We start from the raw sequence: 11754 nt of genomic DNA, 5'->3' as shown, positions 1-11754 counted from the left end.
CTGCAATTCATGGGGTTGCAAAGAGTCAGACACGACTGAGTGACTGAGCTGAACTGATAGCAGCAGATATGGTGTAGGATCTTCAGGGGACCACATCTTTCTAATGATCCTTCCACGCAAGTCCCAGTGGTTGGCCCTGGATGATAAGTCAGATCCTGGAGAAGATGGTAACAAGTTTCCTTTAGAATGTGGAAAAAGCCTGATTCCCCTTGTTTATGATGCTCCAGGAAGAGACATGGCAGCTCCCAGAAGGAAGCAGTAGGGACTCTGGACTTCTGTTTATGAGGAAGGATCATCCATTTAAAGTTGTGGTGCCTCAAAGACAGAAATATAGATCAATGGAACAAAATAGAAAGCACAGAGATAAATCCACACACCTATGGACACCTTATATTCAACAAAGGAGGCAAGAATTTACAATGGAGAAAAGACAATCTCTTTAACAAGTGATACTGGGGAAACTGGTCAACCACTTATAAAAGAATGAAACTAGAACACTTTCTAACACCATACACAAAAATAAACTCAAAATGGATTAAAGATCTAAACGTAAGACCAGAAACATAAAACTCCTAGAGGAGAACACAGGCAAAACACTCTCCGACATAAATCACAGCAGGATCCTCTATGACCCACCTCCCAGAATATTGGAAATAAAAGCAAAAATAAACAAATGGGACCTAATAATACTTAAAAGCTTTTGCACAACAAAGGAAACTATAAGCAAGGTGAAAAGACAGCCTTCAGAATGGGAGAAAATAATAGCAAATGAAGCAACTGACAAAGAATTAATCTGAAAAATATACAACAACTCCTGCAACTCAATTCCAGAAAAATAAACGACTCAATCAAAAAATGGGCCAAAGAACTAAACAGACATTTCTCCAAAGAAGACATACAGATGGCTAACAAACACATGAAAAGATGTTCAACGCCATTATTATCAGAGAAATGCAAATCAAAACCACAATGAGGTACCATTTCACACCAGTCAGAATGGCTGCGATCCAAAAGTCTATAAGTAATAAATGCTGGAGAGGGTGTGGAGAAAAGGGAACCCTCTTACACTGTTGGTGGGAATGCAAACTAGTACAGCCACTATGGAGAACAGTGTGGAGATTCCTTAAAAAACTGGAAATAGAACTGCCATATGACCCAGCAATCCCACTGCTGGGAATACACACACATGTGTACCCCAATGTTCATCGCAGCACTGCTTATAATAGCCAGGACATGGAAGCAACCTAGATGCCCATTAGCAGATGAATGGATAAGAAAGCTGTGGTACATATACATAATGGAATATTACTGAGCCATTTAAGAGAATACATTTGAATCAGTTCTAATGAGGTGGATGAAACTGGAGCCTATTACACAGAGTGAAGTAAGCCAGAAAGAAAAACACCAATACAGTATATACTAATGCATATATATGGAATTTAGAAAGATGGTAGCGATAACCCTATATGCGAGACAGCAAAAGAGACACAGATGTATAGAACAGTCTTTTGGACTCTGGGAGAGGGCAAGGGTGGGATGATTTGGGAGAATGACATTGAAACATGTATATTATCATATATGAAATTAATCGCCAGTCCAGGTTTGATGCATGAGACAGGGTGCTCGGGGCTGGTGCACTGGGATGATCCAGAAGGATGGGACGGGAAGGGAAGTGGGAGGGGGGTTCCGGATGGGGAACACGTGTACACCCGTGGCCGATTCATGTCAATGTATGGCAAAACCACTATAATCTTGTAAAGTAATTAGCCTCTAATTAAAATAAATAAATTCATATTTAAAAAGAAATAAAAATTCTGGCGCCTAAAAATCACTCAGTTGTTTATTAAGCGGGTAGGTTAGCATCCTTTTACTAACACCTTTACGTACCTTTTAAAAAAGTCAGCATCCCCTCATTTTACTTCAAATTTCAAAGTTTTTAGCAAAGCTCAACACAAATTTGGAGTTCATATTGTGGCCCTCCAACCCTCTTGGCCCTGCGTCGCCCCCACGTGGGCGTGGGGCCCGTTTATGTGTTATGAAATGTGTATCTCCATTTCAAGCGTTCCTGTGCACAATCATAGAGAGCATGTTTCCCTCAGTCCTAAGAAGCTGCCAAGTGCCTTTGATTTTTGAGGAGTGGAGGACAGCTCCCAACCTTGCAGGTCATGAATCCTTTGGGGGCACTGTCTGTCCTCTCCACTTTCCAGTTTTCTCTCTCAAAACACTTTAGTCTTGTGGGCTAGGGAGACCAATGGTTAACCAAATGGTGGATTTTTATGACTCGAAGGAGGAAGAAGGGGTGGAGGTATACTCTTCACCTGCTTATAAATATTTTTTATTAATCAGGTTGACAAATTTTAAGTGAGAAAGTATTCTTTGCCATTTCCTATGCAATAAGCTCATGGGTATCTTCAAAAAGCTTTTGATCTGTTATAGAAATATGCATGTGAACGTGACAAGCAGGCTTATCCATGCACTTATTCCAGGGATTTAACCTGCCTATAAGTTTTCACTTTTCAGCCACTTCATCATAATTATCACTCCTTTTTGTATCCTCTTGTATCTCCTGAACTGTGGTGCTTTAAATTTGATGCAGCATGCCTACAGATGGCTGACAAATGTAACTTAAGATCTGTTTCTTTAGATTCTACTATTCATCCAAGAAACATGTATTAAGTACCTATTAGGCTTTGAGGGTGAAATGAACTCAGTACTAGCCTTTTGGTCCAGGTGTTCATAACTAGCGGTGGGACAAAAGAGATAAGCATGAAACACGTGAACACAGTGTAACAACAGAGGTGGGTCTCATCTGAGGCTGGACAAGGTAGAACAGTGTGTGTGTGTGTGTGTGTGTCTGTGTGTGTCTGTGTGTGTCTGTGTGTGTCTGTGTGTGTCTGTGTGTGTCTGCGTCTGTGTCTGTGTGTTGGAGAAGCTGATGAGGCTGCATGGCAGATTTGGAAACCGAACTGTTCCTTGGAAATCTGCAGGACATAAAGAGACTACTGTAAGCTTGACTGCCTCAAACCGCATAAGGCCTTAATGTGGCAGTATTAATTGTCGTAGTTTAATGAGATATATATTGATGGTATCCTCTCGTGATTTTTCACATCTCTCTCAAAATAGGGTCTGTATAATATGATATCACCATTCAGGATAGTTAAAATGACAGTTTTATCTTCTAAGCTGTAGCCCTTTCTCTTGGCATTTTTAAGGATATTATTGTTGGGCTAACAGGTGAGACCACTGAGCACACTCGGTTTGGGAATACTCTGTGATCTCTAAGGAAGAAGCCTCTATGAATTTAACAAGCACAGCCTAGACTCTAAGCTTTACCCAAGGCTGTGGAAGGTGCTATTAGATATACAAGAGAAGAAGACATAGGCCTGGTGGGATCAGAAGAAACACCAAACTAGGGCCCTTGAGGTTGAGTTCAGCCTTGGGTCTTGCAGAAACTCATGTTATCACTTTGAACAGATCATTTAAATCTCCTCAAACTCCATTTTCTCATCTATAAACTGGGAACTATTATTTTGACCTACCTTCACAATAAGATTATTGTAAACATAAGAACTGTTACAGATATAAAAAAGTGTTGTAATTATTGAAGTGTTCCCCAGTTGTTGTTTTTTTTTCAGATTTCAAACCTACTTTCATGAGAGTGGAAAAAATTTTATTATCCTTATGGATAAACTTTTCAGTTGGAAAACACACACAAACACAAGTACATATATTATATGTGTATACATATATATTCAGTTTTATAGACATATAATTCACAACTCTATAGTATATATGTATATATTATATATACATACATATATATATATGAATGAAATGACTGGAAATCAATTCTAAGTTTAAATTTAATTAATATGCCAAAGCAATGACAGCTTCTGGAATTGCTAACAGATACGAATGTACAAGAATGAAATGCGTGAGGAGAATGATGCCCAGAATCCTTCCTGGCAGACATACAAATCCATTCAGGCCTCAGGGGAAGGAAAGGGAGATGGCTCACTGCGCCAAGCTGGAAAGACATCCTACTGGAGCCTGAGTCACTGGACTGTGGTTAGTGTCCCCATGCCCTTTCATAAAATATGTTCCCAACATAGTGTCCTCATGCCCTTTCATAAAATAACCTGGATAAAGAAGTCAGCAGCCTTCTAAGAGGCATCTGTTTCATGTGCTGAGGATGGCTATATTATTGGATGAACAAGGAGGAAAAAACGTTTACTGCAGAGTGATTTTATAAGGGCAGAGTCACCTCAGTTACAGACAAGATTTAACAATCTGAAGTGAATTCATTATAACACTATTCACTTAGAAACAAAAATGTCATTTCTCATGACCCAATAAATGAAGTGTAATTACTGAAAGCATATAAATGATAGAACTGAAAATGTTCTCCTCCTGATCATGCTTATGACAAGAAGCAATTTCACATATCTAAATCACTGATAACCAGGGAGAAACACCCTGAGACAGACCAAACACTTTGGACAGAATGCCCACAATAAAGATCATGCTGCATACTCAGTCTTCTGAGAGATCTAGAGCTTTTTGACAACTGCTAAAACTCTAATGTGAGTTTCATGCTCTCAGGAAATATTTAACTCACTTTGAAATTTATTTGCAGCGATAGAAACCTGGGAATATTATTGAAAATGCCTAGGATGGCCCCTGGCCTTCTAAGCTGAGCTTTGACCTGTTTAAACTTAACCAGCAGCCTCCTACCACTCTTCCCTTTCAGAGATTTCAATGCTCTGTAATGTAAAGATCATAAACAAACAATCCTCTGATTGCTTCTAATGAAAACATTTATAAAATTCTTCATATAATAGTCAAGTGAAGTCAAGTATGGCATTCTGTGCTTACCCAGGAACCACCAAGTCAGCCTTTCATCTCTTTCAGCTTTGGACTACTGAATGCTCAATTTTTAAGCATTATTAGAAAAAAGATCATTCGGTGAAGCACTTCTCCCAGAAAAAATCTTGCTAAATGACTTCTTATTCTTAAAATGATGCCAATTCCTTTCCTAAAAGTGTATGCACCATTCAATGATATATGATTAGAAATTATGAGGCCAATTTTCCAAAGGTGTTTCTTCATTTGCATCAGCAAAAAAAGAAGTACTTATAATTGTCCATGCAAATCAAGGACTTTCATATGCAAATACTTATATGTGAATGTCATTATGCTGCTCCAATATACGGATTGAAGTTTTAATCTATTATACAAATAAATGTGTAAATATGCATTTGTATTTTTCATTAGAAAAAAAAGAAGTGTCCATATGTATAACTATTGATAGAAACAGAAAGGAAAGAGCCAGCAAAGGTCACCTGTTATATTCCAGATGATGCTATTTTCACCAGCTTACGTGTTACAAACAGAACTGCTTCCTTCTTCTCACCCTCATGCCCTGTTACAGAATCTTGATCATGAATCCAGACTTCATATTTTATTATGATCAATTCAGTCTGTGGAACACAGTCACCCTCACTTTGCATTTTGGTTATCAATGAGTCTACCCATCCTCCAGGCTTCTAGATGTGCCTGAACTCCACTGCTGTTTGAGTTGCATTCCCAGTAGATGTCTCAACCTAATATAAATCAAACTGTGCAACGGATTCTAGGGAAGTGGTGTTACTTGTTCTGCCTAACTAGAAGCCAAGTTCCAGTCCAACTGAAATGCATGGTACATAAGTGTTTACCCAAAGCTCCCTCATCTGTCATATATTTATGAGAAATTACAATTACCCCAGGGGGAAGAATTTGCAAAGGGACAATCATTTGATCTAGAAATATAAGCCATGTGACCAACACAAAACTAAAGACTTGTGTACCACCATAATAAACTAACAGCTCTTACCTTGGGGAACCTTGTCCTCCACACAAAAAAGCAGTACAAAGAGACAGATCTATTTACTGGAGAAGATGCTAGTACTAACTGACAAGGTGGCTTATTTCAGTTTGACCCAGAGAGGATATTTCATTTTAGTTTTACTCAGAGTGGTAAATTATGCAGGGCTGTCAAACCGGGAACATTTCTCCTACTTTCCCCCATTCTCCCAACAGACAGCGAAAACTAATGACTGGAATAGATTTGCTTCATTTGACTACAGATCATATCCTATCTTACACAAAATCTGAAAAAGAGAAAGATTTACAAGTGACAACTGGTGATCCTCTTACTGGAAAACGTGATGATATAAGCTGTGACAATATTTTTGATCTGAGAGTGTAGCTTATGGTTTGGATAATTATATTTATCTTGCTTTCAGGGGCAACAAGAAGCTGGGATGATGTGACCTAGATGAAAGATATTAAAATTACTAGAACATTTAAATGGTTTAATAGGGACAGCAAGACAGAATATTGAAGTAGCAGACATCATTAGAGCAAGTCACAGCATAAGTGGAAAAAAAAAAGCCTAATTCTAGTTGCAAAGAAAACTGACAGGTCCACAGGTCACATTAAAGATTCCAGGGTTTCTTAGAACTCTTGGGGAAAAGTGAAAGGAAGGACCAGTCAATGTGCAACTGCTTTTGTAAATGTTGCTAAAACACTATCCTTATCTGCACATTGGTGTAGCCTGAAGTATATGCATTGCAATAACTGTAATATTCCCAATTTCTATCCAATCAGTAAAATTAAACCTTTCAAAGCACTTTCATGAATAAAGTAACATTACTAATTTTACTGAAATCTGAAAGTGGTCATTGGGCATTCAGACCTGGTCCTACTTCAATCACATTTCACCCTGGGCAACAGGACAAAAAGTTGTAATTGGTTATTGCTTGAAGAGCCACAGGACTTTATGAAACTCTGTGAATGTAAAAGTTTATAAAAAATATTGGGGAAAAAACAGCAAAAATATCATTTAATAATTTTATTGAACGAAAAACTTTCATTGTTGCACCTTATCCTGAGGCAGCAGCACTGGTCTATTATCTCATCAATCTGGGTTGGAAGCCACAAAGCCCTGCGTGGGTGGGAAATAACAGGGTTAGAATGAAATCAAGATCAGATGGTAAAGGAAATGCATATGTTTGTCCTTTCAATGGGGCCTACTGGAGAAACACAAACACAATGTTGAATCAGATATCATTCTGCATAGACATGTGCATTTTTCATCACAGTGAGAGACATTTGTATTATGGTATCTCGGAGGTGATATAAACAAAATAGAAGACAATTCCCAAATAAGGGCTTCCCAGGTGGTTCAGTGGTAAAGAATCTGCCTGCCAAAGCAAGAGATGCAGAAGATGCGGGTTCGATCCAGGATCGGGAAGATCCTCTAGAGGAGGAAATGACTCCAGTATTCTTGCTGAGAAAAGAAGAACCTGGTGGGCTATGGTCCGTAGCGTCGCAGAGTTGGACGCTACTGAGTGGCTGAGCATGTACAGGCATAGTGTGATATGCTTGCTCTCCATGAAACTAGGTAAAGCCATCAACTCTACTTCACTAACTTAAGTTGGGAAAATAATATAACTACAAAAATACAGAGCAAAGCCTAATCTCCAGTGTCTACAGAACCTCCCCCTCTTTTTACAGACAGCTATGGAGATATATAATTTATCATCCATTCTTGTCATTTAAGTAGATGCATTCAGATAATTTCCCAAGATTATTCTTAATGGAACTGTATGAGTGTCAGTCAAAAATATCACAAAATCCAATGTTAATCCCTTGTCTAATACAAGTTAAAAGGGAGTTTGATCTTGCATGCTGCCAACCAGCCCCTAGCCCTGCATTGTGTTCTCCCTCTGATTTCCATCATAGACAATTTTATCTCTCAGAAGAGTATGAAGTATAATCACATTGTAATACAATAGGGGGTGTGTGTACTTGTAAGCAAATACTTATCTTTGGGAAAAACCTCTCTGGATCTTACACCCTACTGGGACTGGCAGGCCCACCAGCTCCTGCCATTCAGCACAAATACATCTCAGCATCAAGCAGTTAATAGATACTGACACATGAAGCGCTTTGCCTTAATAGATCTATATTTATATCTAGCTTGTTTCAAGTTCAATTTGCAAGGGAGCCTTATCTTGGTTGCTATCAAATATGCTACTTACCCTGCCATTTCCACCTGACAGCACCTGATGGTACAGATCTCATTTCAGTGCAACCCACAGCTGCCTTTCCCACTCACACAAGCCTTCTGGGCCATCACATTATCATATCTATACTCATACTGTTTTCTGTTTTTTTCCCCTCATCACCTGGCCAACCTTATTTATCTCCAACACTGAACTCAAAGGTTGCCTCCTCTGCCAACCCTTCCTTGATCTCAATACTCACTGTCCAACTGACAACATTGTCTCTTAGAGAGGGCATCCCTGGTAGCTCAGTTGGCAAAGAATCTGCCTGCAATGCAGGAGGCCCTGGTTTGATTCCTGGATCAGGAAGATCCACTGGAGAAAAGATAGGCTACCCACTCCAGTATTCTTGGGCTTCCCTGGTGGCTCAGCTGATAAAGAATATGCCTGTAATGTGGAAGACCTGGATTTGGTCCTTGGGTTGGGAAATCCCCTGGAAAAGGGAATGGCTACCCACTCCAGTATACTGGTCTGAAGAATTCCATGGACTGTATAGTCCATGGGGTCGCAAAGAGTCAGACATGACTGAGCAACTTTCACTTTCTCTTAGAGAACTGCCTTGAACACATTTCAAACAAAGCACCTGTGATGCATGTTGCCTTTATTTATTTATTACCTGGTCTCTAATTAGTATTTAAGGCCTCTGAAGACAGGAATTGGGAAAGCATCTTTGTTTGTACTCCTAGCACAAAGTACTATGCCTATATCTAAGTGCTCTGTACATGCATTTCCATGGAATCTTTGCAGAGATGTTATATTGCTTATTCTATTAGAATGTATTTCTTTATTCTATTAGAATTTAGTTTTAAAAAGAATACATAAACTAAAATCTGTTCACACTGACAACCATTTTTCTGTATCTTGTCTACCTTGTCTATCTTCGCGCACGTGCGTGTGTATGTGTGTGTGTGTGTGTGTGTGTGGTGGTGGTGGTGGTGGTGATGATGGTTTACTTCTGAGTCATGTTCTACTCTTGAGACCCTATGGACTGTAGCCAGCCATGCTCCTCTGTCCGGAATTTCCCAGGCAAGGATACTGGAGTGGGTTGACAATTCCTTCTTCAGGAGACCTTCCCAAACCAGGGATCCAACCTAGGTCTAAATTTTCATGGGCTTCTCAGGTGACTCAGCAGGAAAGAATCTGCCTGCAATACAGGAAACTTAGGTTAAATCTCTGGGTTGGGAAGATCCCTAGAAATCTCCTAGATTGCCTGGGAAATCCCATGGACAGAGGAGTCTGGTGGGCTACAGTCCATGTCGTCGCAAAAGAGTCAGACATACTTAGCGACTAAACAACAGTGATGCACAACACGTATTCATAGCATTTGTTCTCAAAGTTTTTCAAAATTCTTAATTGGTTCCAAATAGCACAGTCAACTTAGCCGGGCAATATGGTGAACTCTGTAATCATAGATTTAGTCCCAGCAATAAATATTACAAACCCTGTAGTAAAAGTCACTCATCAGTTATCTAAAAAGTACAACTTTGTGTTCTGTCACTTCAAGTGTCTGAGTATCATTGTGAAATCATTATGATGAGCACATGGTCTCATTTCCCTTCCTCTTCCCTTTGTAAATTAAGTTAGCAAACACTTGAAAGCCTACTATGTTTCATATGCCACTAAATTAGAGAATCAAAAACTAATAAAAGAGTCCCTGTCCTAAAGGAGCTCATTTTTCAGAAAATGAATTTTATCACAAAAGTATTATATGTATGATGAGTAGTCCCTGTTCTAAAGGAGCTCATTGTCTATAAAAGGAGTTTATAGACACAAATATTCATTATGGCATCTATGATGAGAGTTATGATGAAGATAAACACAGAAACCAAAGTGCAAGAAACAAGGGAACTTTAGGTGTGCCTTACCGTTATAATCCCTTGGAGAGTTCTCAGAATAATATCTATGTGAACCTTCTCTTTGGCTATTAAACGTACCTTCCAATGATACCAAAAAATCTTTTATTTTCACTAAAATGGTAGTCTGCATGCTAAGTCTCTTTAGTCATGCCTGATTCTTCACAACACTATAGACTGTAGCCCACCAGGCCCCTTTGTCTATGGGATTCTCCAGGCAAGAATATTGGAGTCGATTGTCATGCCCTCTTCCAGAGGAATCTTCTTGACCCAGGGATTGAACCCACATCTCTTATGCCTCCTGCATTAGCAAGTGGGTTCTTTACCACTAAAAAGCGTCACCTGCCTATCCAAATGATACAATAACATTATATCATTTGGATAATGATATTCTACATTCTGTTCTATATTCTGTTGGATATTCTATATTCTGTTCTATGTTCTATATTCTGTTGGATATCAAGGCATTTTCTCCACCTTATTTAAATCTATGAGGTTTCTTTCCCCATGTTATTTTAGTTAATCTAAATATCATACATTATTTGCATTGGTTGTCGCATTAGATGGATAATGAATAGATACTCTACTCAATTTAATTCTATTGTCTGACTGGAACAGTTTAGCTCAAGACAGTCAGCCACAACATGAATGACTATTTGTCCAGTATTTCTCTCAGGAAGTCTAGCAGTAGAGACGCTATCAATATACTATAAATTTTGGCATCCAAATTTATAGAGCTGATGACTGTCTCAGTCAACTCTGGTGGTGAGTCTTGGGCCAGCTCCACCAGTTGGCTCTGCAGGGGTAATACTTGTACATGAAGGGATTTTACATAAGAACACCTATCCTTGAGGAAAAAAACAAATGCAGCAGTCAATGGAAATGTGTATGTGACCACTTGTAGTGTGTATGAATGTGTGTGCATAGATGGTTTTAAGTACACAGAGAGATATCTGGAGTCTAACTAACACCAAAGGTTTGAAGAGTTTGGAAGGAGAGCAGAACGTGCCATATGGTGGTATAAATTAACCACTGACAGTGCTTGGATTTTATGTTCTCGCTAAAGCTTGAAATGTGGGAAGGAAAACTATGGTTAAATGGCTATGCAGACAATTTTAGCGACAGCTTCTAAAACTGGTAACTCAGCTTCTGTTCCATGCCTTCCTGCAGATCTTAAGCATTTTTGCTACAGAAAAAAAAAAGCCCATAAAACTTAAACTGTCATTATGGGTAAGCTAAACGCAAGTGTAGCCATTTTATTTCATCTATTTGAACTTTTATGAGGACAGTTGTTTACTTCAGTATTCTTTCTTGTTCAGAGACATAGCATAATGATATTAAAGTGGTCTGGCTGGGTTTGAGTTCCTGAAAATAAGAGATTTGGGTATGCAGTAAACATGCTGAATTAGTAATCCTTCTCCAACCAACATCTAATACTGAGAGCTGAAGTCAAAATGGAAATGCTGCCTAAATCATTTACCACAATTCCCTTACTTTGAATAACAGCTGGAGTCTGTCCTAAGCAACATGAGGTCTATAGATGTGTCTAGAAAGTGTCAGAAACTGGCATGTATATACAACTTATTCCACTTTATCTCCAGGGACCCTAAGTCTTGTTAGTTAATCATTCTCAGTTGAAGACCAATTATCTCCAGATTATGTCTCTTGTATACTCTTAAAAGAAACACACCAAAGCCATTAACTTACATTTGGGAATCTCTGAGCTGCATGAGATAACTCTCCTTTCCCTATTTTTTCAGTTAATTCATTAATTCATTAAAGTTTAAGAGTTC

This window comes from Ovis aries, chromosome 3 (genome assembly GCF_016772045.2).
Source record: "Ovis aries strain OAR_USU_Benz2616 breed Rambouillet chromosome 3, ARS-UI_Ramb_v3.0, whole genome shotgun sequence".
Classification (NCBI taxonomy): Eukaryota; Metazoa; Chordata; class Mammalia; order Artiodactyla; family Bovidae; genus Ovis; species Ovis aries.
Note: the sequence above shows the minus strand (reverse complement) of the source record.